We start from the raw sequence: 15,371 nt of genomic DNA, 5'->3' as shown, positions 1-15,371 counted from the left end.
CAGGCCTAATTAAGAAACATTTCCCATCCACAGAGCAACTTGGGCCCAGTTGAATTTCAGAATTGCTGTAGGCCAGTGACTGCTAGGAGCCTCCCATTCTTCTAAAATGGGAGTGTTTATTGCAGTTATCCTGTCCTGGTTTCAGCTTGTGGGCTCCGTGTGTGTGTGTGTGTGTGTGTGTGTGTGTGTGTGTGTGTGTGCGCGCGCGCGCGCATGCGTGTATCTCGGGAGTTGCTCATTCTTCTGTTCATTGTTCTCTGAACAAAGAGCAATCCATTGTTCTTACCAAGATGAAACATATCTGAATCTAGTGTAGATTACAAGATCTTGAACTGAGCCTGATGCTGTGATTGGATGTGACTTTTAGAGTCCTTGGGTTGGGGTGAGCATATATTGCATTTGGGAAGAACATGAATTATTGTGTCCTGGAGGCCAGAATGTGGTATTTTGCATTATTATCACCAGTCCTAAACCCCTAGCTGTATTCCTGCCCTTTGCCATTTTGACTTTGCAGTTCCTACTACTAAAGAGGTGGAATATGTTTCCCCTCCTTGTGGCTTTGGGTTTGGCCATGTGGCTTGCTTTGGCCAATAAAGCAGAAATGATGGCGTGCCAATTCCAAGCCCAGGCTTTAAGAGGTCTTGCATGTTTCCACCCGCTCTCTTGTACCTCTGACATGGACCTTAAAAAACGAAACTAAACACAAAAAGCTTCCTAGGCTAGCTGCTGGTCCCGAGGAAGAGGAGACATGTGACGCAGAGCTGTCTCAGCCAAGCCGCTCAGCCAAACCCAGCTTTAGTCCAGCCCAGTAGATCCTCAGATCTATGGGAACAAATGCCTACGATTGTATGCTACTGGGAGTTTCTTGGTTGTTTATTATGCAGCAATAGGTGACTGATAAACATCTTGACTCACCTTTATTCCAGCTGCTGTGATTTGGAGCTTCTTCATACTTTGCTGAGATTTATTGTAAGAGCCTCTTACCTAGGCTTTTTGCCTTACTCTGTTTCTTCTTCTCTGTTGCACACACTTCTATAATACTAGTGTTGTCCTCACCCAAAAGGCAAAACGAATTGTCCATAGAAAAAGCCCATGTGTAGCCTTTGATGTGGTAACCTGATCCTTCCTGCTGCTCCACAGCCCTGCCCCAGATATTTCAGTCTCAGGTACCAGAAAGTACCATGCCATTTCATAGCTCTGGGCAATCACTCTCATTGTTCTCTCTGCCTAGCAAACTTCTACAGATCCTTCAGGACACTTTTCACATGTCACCTCTTTTGTGACACTTTTCCATGACCTAAAGGCAATCATGCTCTCTTCCGTGCATCCAAAAATTCACTTCCTATCACTATTATAATTCTTATAGAATTGGGTTGGTTTGTCTCCAGGTCTCTCTCCCCACTGGGCAAAGGCCATTTTGGAAATCTCTTTGTAGTTGCAATATCTAGTATGGTGCTTTGACCTCCATAGAGGTTCAGTATCATCTCATATCTAATTTTATCAATTGTTGAATAATATGGAAAACATGTAGGGATTGTTATAAATTATTAATTTCTGTATGGTATTTATGACATTTGCAATAACTGGAAATTTGGTTAACCATAATTCTTCCTTCTTCACACATGTCAAATAATAGGATTTATAGTAGTAGGATAAATTTATGAACATAGAAAAATGACAATAATGGTTGAAGATGGTTGACATGCCCTTGATGTAGATATTGTGGGTCCTTTTCAAGTGAAATCTGACAACCAGCTCACTTAAAATTAAAATGTTAAAAATCAATTATGCCTCATTTTGCATTCTGACAAATTGAACTTTTCAAAATTTGTTTGAAGCACATCTTATGTCAGAAGACACCTACTCTATTATTTGAATACTAGTGAAATAAGAAAACATTTTATTTCTCATTTTTTAAGATGATCATGCACACTAAATCTTTATCTGCCAAAATGAAACAAGAATATCTGGATATCTAAATTTTGCTATCATTACTTAATTCTTTTTAAATATCAAAGTTATTGACTTTGGCAAAGAACCAAGTTGCCTAAATTTAGTAGGAGGAAACAGCTGGAATGTGGGCCATACGAGGAGCTTATACAAGAGAAGACTGGAGAGGAAGGTGGTCTAGATCAGGAAGGGCTTTGTAAGACATAGCTAAGAGTTTAGAATTTATCTAGTAAACCGGGGGATGTTTGCCTGTAGATTACAGAATGAGGGGACTGACTTCTCTGTTTCTACCCTTCTTGTTAGAAAGTATGCACACTCTTAAATGTGACCACCATCTTCAGCTTTGTTAGGTAAGTGTAGCTGACATCCATTTTGTACAACAGGTTTGGCTTTTTAAGTTTGAAAGGGGACTAGCACATCCTCTGAGTGTGGGTGTGAGATGATTTGGGTAGATCTATAGGATATCCCAGATGTAGAAGTTTGGCTTTGCTGGGGTTTCTCTCAGGATTAGTGGTAGATAATACTCTCAGGCGTTATCCCCTGGTCTGGGCAGCTCCCACAGAGGATTCCATTCCAGACTGTGCTTCAGGAGAGGTGTTCCAACTGACAGGGCTCACTTTTGCTCCCTCGTCTTCATTTTTCTTCATCATTCATTCAGTGAACAGCAGTCACCTCCTGTGTGCTAAGCACTGGGGATCATACTGAAGAGCACACTCACTGAGCAGAAACGACAGATACAGAAACTGAATAATCATGTGCTAAGAGTGGGGAATAGATATGCACACAGGGCACTTATGGAGGCAGCAGAGAGGGGTATTAGTAACAATCTGAAAAGGTAGAGTAGTATCTGAGAAGGCTTCTTAGAGGAAATAGGAGATAAAAGTCCTGAACTGAGGATTAAAGATGAATAAATACCTGGTAAAGAGGGAGGAGGACATGCCTCCCAGACAGGAGGCTGGAAATAGCATGCACAGGACCTGCAAGGGCCAGGCAGGGAAAGCAGGATGTGAGTTGCAGAGATGAGCCACGTCAGATCATCAAGCATGTACCTTGGGAGCATGCCAAGTACTAGGTTCTCTTTGGAGGAACCAATAAAGGGTTTTAATCAGGGACGTGACACAATCAAATTTAGAAATACGATTCTGACCACAGTGAAGAGAATGGCTTTGAGACGAATTAGGCTAAGGGCAGTGATGTAGTCTTAGTGTTTGGGCTACTATAACAAAGTACCATGACTGGGTGGCTTATAAACAATGGAAATGTATTTTCACAGTTCTGGAGGATGGGAAGTCCAAGATCAAGGTGATGGCAGATTCGGGCCTGCTTTCTGGTGCACAGGAAGCACCTTCTCACTGTGTCCTCACATGGGAGAAGGGATGAGGGATCTCTCTGTGGCCTCTTTTATAAGAACACTAATCCTATTCAGGAGGGCTCCGCTCTCATGACTTAATCACCTCCCAAAGCCTCCACCTCCTAACAACATCATCTTGGGGGTTAGGGTTTCAAGATATGAATCTGGTGCAGGGGGCAACACAAACATTCAGACCAGAGCATTCATCATTTAGGAGACTGTTTAATCCTCCAGGTAACACTGAAGGCCTGAACCATCAAAAGATTAGAGAACTATTTGGAAGGTGAAATAAGCAGAGCTTGATCAAAGATAGTGGATTTAAACTGGAATGCATCTAGAAGCTACCTGTTGTACATTAGGTGGGCTATTGGTTTGAGAAGGCTTTTTAATATTTAATAATTATCCTATAAGCTCTAGTTTTCAAAGTGTTTTAAACATTAAAGATATGAACAGAAATTTAATAGTTTCCAACATCTGTTGAACATCCCCCTCTTTAATACCTACAGATATGAGTTGTTGTGATTTATTTTTGAATATGGACCCATCTTTTGTTTGGGGGATAAATTCTACATGGTCAGGGAGGATTCCTCTTTTCATATACTATTGTATCTTTTCCCTGGTATTTTACTTCAGAGTTTCAATTCTATTTTCATAAGCAATATAAATTTATAATTATCTTTGCTAGATTTTTGTATGGGGATAAGTTAGCTTCTTAACAAAATTAGGTTAAATTAAATGATGTGTTTATCTGGTCTAGCATATTAGATTAAAAATGATGTTATAAAGTTATATTTTAAACCATATATATTTATTATGTTACTTGTGAACTTATTTTATAAGCAAGATGAATGGTCTTTTTATGCCTATCTTTATAACTTGAAACATAATATCTTCATTTTAAATTATTGTAGAGGCTCTGAATCCCTTCTTTGCTTTTATTATATATAAATTGACCATATTAGTCATAGCAATGACTTATTTGATGCTGGGTCATCAACTTCCTATTATAAAATTATTCCTGTGGGAAAACACTGACTCAAATAGCAGAGGCGAGGAAGCATTGCAGCAAGACAGGCTGTGGACTGTTTTGTGTGCTGTAGTGTGTTGTGCAGTAAGCGCACTCTTCCATTTGTTTTTTTATGGTTGTGTTTTGATCTTTAAATCTGCTATCTTTTTTTTTTTCTTCTTTCACCTGAGAGCAACTAGTTGATTAAAAACCAAAGAAACTACTAAGAATGAAAGCCTGGGGGCGGTGGCGGGGCTGGGGGGGGGGAAGTTACACATTCCAGTAAAGTAGAGCAAATCAAATTAAAGCATTCAATTGTTACCTCATTTTATTGGGAAGTTGACTACAAATGCACTTAAATTTTGTTCTAACCAATGTATTCTTTGTATTGTCCCTTCAGTATTTAAGCCATTTTGGGGGGAAAAAAAAGTAAGAAACACATGACAACAACAAAAACATCTTCACTAGCTTAGAATGTATATCAGTTTTCTATTTCTGCCTAACAAATTGCCACAAATTAGCAGCTTCAAATAACCCACATTTATTGTCACACAGTTTCTCTAGTTCAGGAGTGTGGCATGGCACAACTGGGTTCTCTGCTCAGGATCTCACAGGGCTACAGTCAAGATGTTGGCCAGGGCTGTATTCACATCAAGAGGCTTGACTGGGGAAGAATTCATTTCTAAGGTTGCTGGCAGAATTCGTTTCCTTGTGACTACATGCCTGCAGCCCCTGCTTTTTGCTGGCTGTCAGCTGCAGGCTGCCCAGTTTCTTGTTAGCTTTTCCAACATAGCTGTTTACTTCATCATCCTCACAAGTGGAGTTTCTTGCTTCGGGGAGCATCCAGTCTGTCTTTTGAGGGATTTCATCTGAATAAGTCTGTCCCTTTCTCCTCCAACCTGAATAATCTCCCTTTTAATTGGTCCACACTTGATTTAGGACATTAATTTCATAGGCAAGACTGTAGTTTTGGCTCCAAGAAAGTCACGAGTTCCACCCACACTCAAGGGTAAGGGATTATACAGGGTAAGAACACCAGGAAGCAGGATTCACTGGGGCCACCCTAGAATCTTTCCACCAGAGAGTTTCTCATATTAATGTTTTATTAGAAAGTTATACTTTTTCTTTTAGAGTGAGGGAAAGGGGCAGTTGCTCAAGACTGTGGTTGTCAGCTGTGTCCAAAACATAATGGCATGGGCTTTTAACTTGGACATCTCACCTTTTGGTCACACCCTCTGCCCAAGCCCTGTGTGCCACACAAAGTGGGCCACTTGCTGCTCCCAAACATGTCACTGTCCTTCATCATGATTTACCAATGATAAATGCTTATCCTTGAAAACCTCTCCTTTCCCATTCTTACTCACTTTTCAAGACCTAGCTAAAATTATACATTCTGTAGTGGAGCTTTGATGACTTTCTCAGGAAGAGGAAACTTCTCTGTTCCCATGATAATTTTTAGAAGTCTTTTTCATATCAACTTTCATCTGGGGTTATAGCTATTTGTTTATATACCTGTTTCCTTGCTTTCTTTGTATCACAAATCATGGCTTACTCTGTTCTGTATGTCTAGTCCAGTATCTCTAGTACAGGACTTGACACATAGTCGGTACTCCCTAAGTTAAACTTAAATGAATGAGTGAAGAGTGAAAATGAGCTAGAGTAATAGTAAAATAGAAAAATAGAGTAAGAGAAAACAGGAAAACAACAGTATGGACAAACTATGTATACAATGACAGAATTTTTACTGGGTTTTATCAGAATGTGAGGATGGGAATGTGAAGGAGAAGAGTTGTGAGTAAGTCGATAAAGGTCAGATGATGGAGGGTCTTGAAATTTTCTAGGCTAGAAAATGTGGAGTTCACGAAGCTTTAAATCTAGTGGGGAATAGACACAAATAATCTCACAGATACATAATTTCAAGTTGTGAAAATCTCTATAAAGGAAATGCACAGTGTGTTAAAATAACAATTAGCAAGGGGACCTGCTTTAGCAGAAGTCACCTTAGTAGGTCACATTTGAGGTGAGACCTGAAGGTTGAGTAGGAGTTATGTACTTGAAAGGTAAAGATTGGTATAATCAGGCTGAAGAGGAAATTCAGAATCAGGTCCTGCAGAACCTTACAGGCCACATTACCGTTTTGGTATTTATCCTATAAACAATGGGAGAAAATTGAAAAATTTTAAACAAGGTGGGCTTGGAATGGGGATGGGAGAGTGAGAGAGACAGATGATTTGATTTGTCTTTTTTAAAAAGTTCCCTGAATAATAGACTAAAAGAGTATAAGAATAGATGCAGAGAGATGAGTCTGGTTAGGAGACCTTTTAATGGTGCAGAGAGTAGACCACAGTAACTTGATCTAGGGAATGGCAGAGGAGCTTGAAAGAATTGGAGAGATTTAAGATATATTGTGGAGACTCAGTTGACGGGAGTTGGATATGGAGAATAAAGGAGAGGGAAACGTTTCTAGCTTCCACGGCTAAATGAATGGTGGTGCCCAGAAAGAACAGTGGAATATGAACATGTTTGGAGATGTTGGACACCATCTGGTCTGCTCTGGGAATGTCAAGGTGTGTATGTTGAATGGCCTGATGGATACATGTGGGTCTTAAGTTCAGAGGAGAAATCTGTGTAAGAGATAATAAGGGTTCCTGTATATCAATGGTCAAATGACTTTTGACAAAGGTGCCAAGACCATTCAATGGGGAAAGGAACAATCTCTTCAACAAATGGTGCTGGGACAACTGGATATCTACATGCAAAATAATGGAGTTAGACCCCTATGTCACATCATTTACAAACAAAAATTAACTAAAAATGAGAACTCAAAAGACCTAAATTTACGAGCTAAAACTTCAAAACTCTAAGAAGAAAATATAATGGCAAATCTTCATGACCTTGGATTTGGAAATAATTTTTTTCTCTTTTAATGATTTCTTATATATGACATGAAAACAAAAGCAGCAATAACAAAAAAGGATAATCTGGACTTCATCAAAGTTAAAAACTTTTGTGCATCAAAGAACACTATCACAAGAGTAAAAAGTCAACCTACAAAATGGGAGAAACTATTTGCAAATCATATGTCTACTAAGGGTCTAGTATCCAGAATATATAAAGAACTCTTACAACTCAGAAACAAAAAGACAAACAACCCCATTTAAAAATGGACAAAGGACTGGAATAGACATTTTTCCAAAGAAGATATATATAAATGGCTAAAAAGCATATGAAACGATACTCAAGATAACAAGTGTTGACAAAGATGTGGAGAAATTGGATCCCTCATACATTGCTGGTGAAAATATAAAATGGTGTAGCCATTATGGAGATCAGTTTAGCAGTTCCTCAATAAGTTAAATATAGAAATACCAGATGACCCAGCAATTTCACTCCTAGGTATATATCCAAAAAATAAAAAAATTGAAAACAGGTATTCAAGCAAAAACTTGTACAATAATGTTTAGAGCAGCATTATTCACAATAGCTAAAAAGATGAAAACAACCCAAATGTCCATCAACAGATGAATGGATAAACAATGTGGTACAGCCATACAGTGAAATATTTTTTAGCCAGACAAAGACAAAGGGATGAAGTACTGATACATGCTACAACATGGATGAACCTCAAAAACCTTACGCTTCTAAGTGAAAGAAGCCAAATACAAAAGGCCCCATATTGTAAGATTCCATTTATATGGGATATCCAGAATAGGCAAGTCCACAGAGACACAAAGCAGATTAGTGATTGCCAGGGACTAGGGGTGTGAGAAAATGGGGAGTGACTACTCAATAGGTCTGGGGTTTCCATTTGAGATGATGGTAAAATTCTGGAACTAGGTAATAGTGATGGTTGCACAATATTGTGAACGTACTCAATGCCATTGAATTGTACACTTTAAATGTGTGAATGGTAAATTTCATGTATATTTTACTGTAATTAAAAACAATTAATGAGGGACTTCCCTGAAGGCACAGTGGTTAAGAATCCACCTGCCAGTTCAGGGGACATGGGTTCGAGCCCTTGTCCAGGAAGATCCCACATGCCATGGAGCTACTAAGCCCACGCGCCACAACTACTGAGCCTGCGCTCTAGAGCCCGCGAGCCACAACTACTGAGCCCACGTGCCGCAACTACTGAAGCCCGTGCACCTAGAGCCAGTGCTCCACAACAAAAGAAGCCACCACAGTGAGAAGCCCGCACACCTCAACGAAGAGTAGCCCCCACTCGCTGCAACTAGAGAAAGCACACTTGCAGCAAGACCCAACACAGCCAAAAATAAATAAATACAACAAACAAACACACAAAAAACAATTAATGAGATTCGTTGGCATCTAGATATTAATGAAAGCCTCAGTAAGGATGGGGTCGCCTAAGGAGAAGGTATAGAATGAGAAGGGGCTATAGTCAAGATTTAAGGAATTCTAACAAACATGTTAAAGGACAGGTAGAGGAGAGTGCTTCAGTACTGGAGACTGAAAAGGAGCCGAATGATGAGTAGGAGAGGAAATAGGGAAATGTGTTATCATCACATAATTAGTGAAATCCTGCCGAAGGTAATAAGGTAGTGTTGAAGGTTTTGAAACAGTGATGAGATCAGAGCTTTCCCTTAGGAAACTTCGCCTGGCAATAGTGTGCAAGGAAGATTAGAGGAGAACCTGGAGTGAAGGGGGGCAGTTAAGAACTATTCCACAGAAAAGGCAGGTTAGATTTAAGCAATGTCATGGAGGTAGAAAACTTTGACAACATGCTGGGATTGGTTGGGCTCTTACAGCTTGGAGTTTGGACATTAGATGTTTTATTAACAGGAACATAAGGATTCAATATTCCTCAGACCAGTGTGTGCTTGAGCTGGACTATTTTTTAGGCTTGTACCATCTTTTAATTATGGTAAGATGCTTAATGCAGTATTTTTTTCATATATATGAAATTTCAAATTCCAATAGTCTTCTCCAAATGTAGGGATTATTCCATGCTCTATTAGTCAGTGTTTTAAGTAAATTATATAGACTTCTATCTGCACCCTTTTAGATTTTCTTTTAATGCAGAAAAATCATATAATCATAGGGCTGGGGGGGGTACCTTAGAGATCACTGATTTCAGTCTGGTTTTCTGTGAGTGATAGGAGTCCCATGGAGGGTCTCTATCCATGTACTAGTGGTGTCACCATCCTTAGGGGCTTTTTTTCTTCTCTAGTTTTTCCCCTCCCTCTGTCAGTTGTTCCACTGACTTTTCAGTGTTGTCAGATGGCAAAGGTATCAGAATGTAGCACATATTTCATTTATTAATAAAGTACATCTTAAGAACCTACCATGTACTACTTACTGTTTTAGGTCGTGGATATAAAGAAGAAAGCAGATGAGTCATGACCCCAAATTTTCCTATTTTGAGGGTAGTGTTTAATTAGTTTCCAGTACTCTTTTTAATATCGCATAACATGATAATTTTCTTGGCTGCAGTCAAATGAAAAGTAAATGACATTTTTTATATATATAATGTGAGGACTCAGGGAGAAGAGTTTAAGAATGGATCCCCATTGGACATGGAATATGGATTTCAAGATTTAGTCAGTGTCATAGTAGCCACATGTACTCGGCGTCATAATTCTTTTACATCTTGTAGTTATTGTTTATAGCATATACAGTGTAGTGTAACTTGGTGTGGAGTCAGGCAGGAGGTTCTTTCTATTCACCCAGATTTTCTGTTCTTGAAGCTTTTGATAGATAGTATTCTTTGAGACATTCAACTCTTTTTGCTTTCGTAATGAATTTTTGCTTATGAATTTTCACTTTGTCCTGGTGTTTATCAATCTGATGTTTGACTTGATGTCTAGCATATGCAGGCATACTCTTACCTTCAGTATAGTTTTGGAGTAACGGATGCCTTACTCCTGTGGTTCTCAACAATACTGATAGCTGACTCAGATCCCATCCTGTTCAGAGAGTAAGCAGTCATTTATTCAATCAGTTTATTTGTTCAATTTATCCTGTGACTCTAAGTCCACAGCCTTTTTTCAGAAACACTTTGGGGCTTCAGAATTTATAATTCTTTGATTTAATAAAGGTAAGAGTTTATACCTTGTATAGTCTGACCATTCTGACAGGGTCTGTAAGCAGCATCCTGTAATCACACACATTAGTTGTTCCTTAGCAAAACAGGAATATTCACATTAAGTGGGATAAGGAAGGACTATGGGCAGCCTTGTGTCCATGTGGGTCATGTCTGTTTTGACACCAAATGAGCAACAAAGGGACTTTAGGTTTTCAGAGGTTTGTGGATTTTGGAATCTTAGATAAGGAAATGTTTGCTTGCTTACGAACAAGGTGAATAAGAGGTAGTGTTTTCACTCAGAGGACACAGACACTTCTTGTTTTGTCCATTAGGCCTGCTCTGTTTGTTGTAAGCCAGTTCAAATGTGTTTAGATTTCAAAAAAAAAAAGGGTGGTGGTGGTGGTGGAGTAACTTATTGATTCAATAATTGAGAATTCTAGCAGACAGATTTCGGACAATGCTGTACCCAGGGCTCAAATGATACCACAGGCTGGGTTTCTCTTAATCTTTCACATGCCTTCTGTTCCGGGGGTTTTGGTCTCTCTGCCTCTGTATGCTCTAGGCCAACTCTTTGGTGGTGGCAAAGTGGCTAGAGCAGCTCATTTCACAGTTAAGTTTTCTAGGGAGGAAAAAGAGCCCCTCTTCCTGTTGGAGCATTCCCAGCAAAAATCTTCTTGCATTTCATTGGCTCTAATCTGGTCACATGCCATCTGTCACTGAGGTCAAGGGGTCACTGAGGTCAGGGAGATGAGATGTGCTGATTGGCTTAGACCTGGATCATGTGATCCACTTTGGCATCAGGAGAGTCAAGCACATGAACTGAGCAGGTGGGGCTTTCTCAAACAAAGATTGGGAGCTGTTGCCAGAGGACGTGGGGAATGTTGGGTGGCAAAGCATTAATGTAGCCCTGCAGGTTGACACTGGATTTTCTTTGTAATTAAAATTCTTCTGATGGAATCCAGTGGAGTTAATGTCAGTATCTTTTCAGCTATTTATAGCTTTCCCGCTGATCATATAGCAAAACATTATTACTCTTTTATATGTAACAAAATAAATATACAAGAGCCTGTAAGTCTAGAATCAAATTTGACTCTAATCTGAACTCATCATCAAACCATAATCATTAGGAACTTGTATCCCCAAGGACAATGTGGTAAGCCTTAAGGCTCTGAACGATGTCATTAGAGAGGAAGTTCTGCTGGGGGATGCCTGGATTGTCTTTTTTAGTACAGGAATGATAACTCAAAGCTCTCTAGCTAGATATGTTGTTACTATTGTTTTACTTTTTCATAAAGAAGCAGTTTCGCAGGATGGTTAAGAATATACAGTCTGGAACCCAATTGCCTTCATCTGAATCTTTGCTTCAACTATCAATACTTACTTGGATGAGTTACTTAACTTCTTTGTACTTCAGTTTTCTTGTATGTAAAACAAGTGTTATAGTAGCATCTACCTCACTAGGTTGTTTTGAGGATCACATGAATTATTACATGTAAAGTATTTAGAATGGGGCTTGACACATAGTAAGTGTGCTATAAACATTAGCTATTATAATTATTATTTCATAGGGTAACGCTAACTCTGAAATTCCCCATAGTGAAGTAGGAATCTTTACAGCATGGATATTAACATTTCTGTGCCTTTAACTAATATTACTGGTGCCCTGTGTACATTATTATGGGAAATACCATTTGTTTTATTATCAGGTTAAAGTTTAAAAAATAAGCCAACCATAATTTTTTTCAAAAGCATTTATTTTGACACAAGAGGTTCCAGTCAGCCTTATAAACTTAGAAAGTGGAAATCTTCCCTGAACTGATGGAAAATGAATCCAATTTCAAATCCCAAACCAGATTCCTGTTTTTGTTGCTATTCTTCTCCTAAAAGACAAAACCTGATGTTTTCACAGTTGTATATAAAACAAATTTTAAAATTCATGTATAGCACAGTGTTTACCACCCACCCCTGTCTGTGGTCATGAATATCACAAATTCTTTAAATTTCCCAAACATGAGATAAATGTCAGACCATTCTGTAAATTGACTTTATGAAGCATTTCTGAGCTGAGCTTTCTGACATTCACACCAATGTTTCCATAGTAACTAATGTGTTCAGAAGGGGAAAAGCAGGAAGAGATGAAAAACAAAGGAGATGATCCAAATAAAAGAGATGCATAAGTAAGGGAGAGTAGAAGGTTCTATAAACTTTGAACCATTGCTTCTTGCAGGAGACAAGCATTCTTGTTCACAGGAGCAACTTGCCCCGCTGGCTGACTGATTCAGGGGTCCTTACTGGAGAAAACTCCCAAAGCTTGACCAAGTGACACCCGACTACACTTGGGCAATGACTCAACAATGCCAATTTGGAATGTTCCTTTCCCCTTTTATTTTAATCTTATTTTTTCTCTGTTTGGAGGTCCCTTAGTTACCATGGTAACAGTGAAGTAATTTGTGCCTGTCACTGAACTGTCAAAAAAAAATGCAGTATCAAGTCAATTTAAAGAATAGTTAGAAACAGGGTGAGGGAACATAGGTGTTAGTGATCATCACAATTTGCAAACATTGAAGTAAAGAATGCTAGAACTCTACTAAAACATAGGTTCTCTTTTCACATCTTATTAAACGGTGGCCTATCCGTTGCATTTAAGAGCAGATTTTAATGATCAATTATTCTCTTATGATGTCCAGAGCACGGTACCTTTTTCTCACTAAACTTCAACAAACTTACTTCTATGAAAATGTGTTTAATCCCCGAGTTGTTTGTAGACTTCATCAGGTCAATGGTTAGAGATGAATAGTTTTTTTCTGAATCATTTGGGGAGGAAAATACTCACAGGCATCTGACTCAGGGAAATAGTACTTGTTGATAAGCAAAATCATGGCCCCTCAAAATCTCCATGTCCTAACCCCCCAAACTTGTGACTATGTTACCTTACATGGCAAAAGAGACTTTGCAGATATGATTAAATTAAGGATCTTGACATAGGAAGAGTATCCTGGATTATCCAGGTGGGCCCAAATGTAATCTCAAGGGTCCTTATAAGGGGGAGGCAGGAACGCCAAAGTCAGAGAGGGAGGTGTGATGGCAGAAGCAGAGATCAGAGTGATGTGGGCCCAGGAGCCAAGCCACGGAGGCAGCGTTTAGCACTAGACAAGGCAAAGAAACGGATTCTTCCCTAGAGCTTGCAGAGGGAGCACAGGCCCGCTGACACCTTGGTTTTAGCCCAGGGACACTTCTGACCTCCAGAACTGTTAGGGAACAAATGTGTGTGGTTCTAAGCCACTAAGTTTGCAGCGATTTGCTACAGCAGCAGTAAGAAAATAATACGGCACTGTTTGCAGTCTCTGGTCTCACCCTCTAAGACAGTGTCATTTGATATTTACTCTTACTTGGCAGAAGAAAACGGAGCCAGCTCTGACTGTAGGCTGAACATTCTGAGTGTCACTAACTGAGGGTCCCATGGGTAGGTCTCTCTGTGTGATACTTTAGGGACCTTAGATCTGGTCCAGGGACCAGGAGGACTCTGGTTATGGCAAGGCCAGCTACTGAGGCAACACAGACCTCTGAAGGCCTGGCTTGAACACCATGAGAGGCCAAGTGCTTCCAGGTCCTGGGTGAAAAGTCCCTGAGAAAGAGAACTCTTGTGTTCATAATCTATCTCTCTATGAAAGGACACCTGTTTGCTTGATTTTCCAACTAGATTGTACATGTGTCAATCCTAGACATCCTGCTTTATGGAAGTCTGTAAATCTCACAGTTCCCAGCACCATTCTGGGCACCCAGTAGATGTTATGAGAAATAGCAACTCCTACTTCTCTGAGCTGCTTCCTAGGTAGGTTTTATTTTATTTTTTCCAATTATTTTACCCTTGCCATCCAGGTACTGTGTAAAGCACCTGATGTATATTATCTCATCCGATGCTTACGACTCTGAGGGAAAACTTGTTTTTGTTTTGCTGACCTCAAAATAGAGGTTCAGTGACTAGACTGAAAGTTAAGAAGTGAGTAAGTGGCAGAGCTGGCCTCTGAACCCAGGTGTGTCTTCCTGACCCCTACTTCTAATTGCTGCCTTGCTGCCAGGTCAGAGGCACCATGAGGTGGGTGTCAGTGGCCTTTCCTCTCTGTGGCCCTCAGTCCATGCCCTTTACCCTCTGAGTTCCAGCTTTGGCTTTTACTCCCACTCACGCAGCAGGTGGAGGAGGGGAATGAGAAGGCTGGAGAGGGCTGAGGGCTCGAGGCCAGACAGAGGAGGGTAGCTTGGGTCCTGGAGGCCTCCTTGGCCTTTAGACACATTATTTTAGGTAGGAATCTGGTGTCTGTCAATTAGCACAATCCTATATAGCTTTATAATTTCTTGGTTTATTTTCCTCAGTTTTTTCCTGTGGCAGGCAGAATTCTAAGATGACTTGAAAGATTCCCACCCCCTGGTATGCATGTTTTGTTGCTGTGAACTGAATGTCTGTGAACTCCCCCCCACGCCCAATTCACATGTTGAAGCCCTAATTCTCAATGTGATAGTATTAGGAGGTGGGGCCTTGGAAAGTAATTCCAAGGCGTAGAGCCCCTCATGAAGATAGCAGTGCCCTTAAAAAAAAGAGATAACTAGAGAGATGATCTCTTTCTCTTCCATGTGAGGATACGGCAAGAAGGCATCCATCTGCAAACCAGGAAGTGGGCTCTCACCAAGAACTGAACCAGCCAGCCTCTTGATCTTGGACTTCTCAGCCTCCAGAACTACGTGAAATAAATGTTTTTTGTTTAAGCCACCCAGTGTATGGTATTTGTTACAGCAGCCCAAACTAAGACACCTGTATAATCCCCTTCCCTGTGACTATGATGGGATCCTCACTCCATTAGGTTCCTAATCAGTGGACTTAATCAGATAGGAGATTATCTGGGTGGGCCTAATCTAATCAGGTGAGTTTTAAAAGAGAAAAATGGAAGTATGAGAGGGTATGGAGGGGACCTTGTGGCAAGGACCAGAGAGTGGTCTCTAGGATCTGACAGTGGTCATTG

At 40.0% G+C, this 15,371-nt stretch overlaps 1 protein-coding gene across 7 annotated transcripts in view; it reads left to right on the top strand.

Annotated features, from left to right (window-relative positions):
- NEDD1 (NEDD1 gamma-tubulin ring complex targeting factor) overlaps positions 1 to 15,121 on the top strand; it is a 65,573-nt gene extending 50,452 nt beyond the window's left edge. For 5 of the 7 annotated variants that reach the window (XM_082420476.1, XM_082420475.1, XM_082420474.1 and 2 more), the window contains 2 exons: positions 2,254 to 2,300; positions 14,991 to 15,121. The gene's annotated coding sequence lies outside the window, so the exon portion shown is untranslated. Of the gene's footprint in view, positions 1 to 926; positions 970 to 2,253; positions 2,301 to 14,990 lie in introns of all 7 variants that reach the window. The other 2 variants (XM_082420470.1, XM_082420469.1) reach the window with 2 other exon arrangements.
- The last annotated feature ends 250 nt before the right edge of the window (positions 15,122 to 15,371 follow it).

The sequence above is a fragment of the Balaenoptera physalus genome (genome assembly GCF_965194825.1).
Source record: "Balaenoptera physalus genome assembly, chromosome: 13".
NCBI classification, from domain to species: Eukaryota; Metazoa; Chordata; class Mammalia; order Artiodactyla; family Balaenopteridae; genus Balaenoptera; species Balaenoptera physalus.
This window is presented reverse-complemented; position numbering and strand designations above follow the sequence as displayed.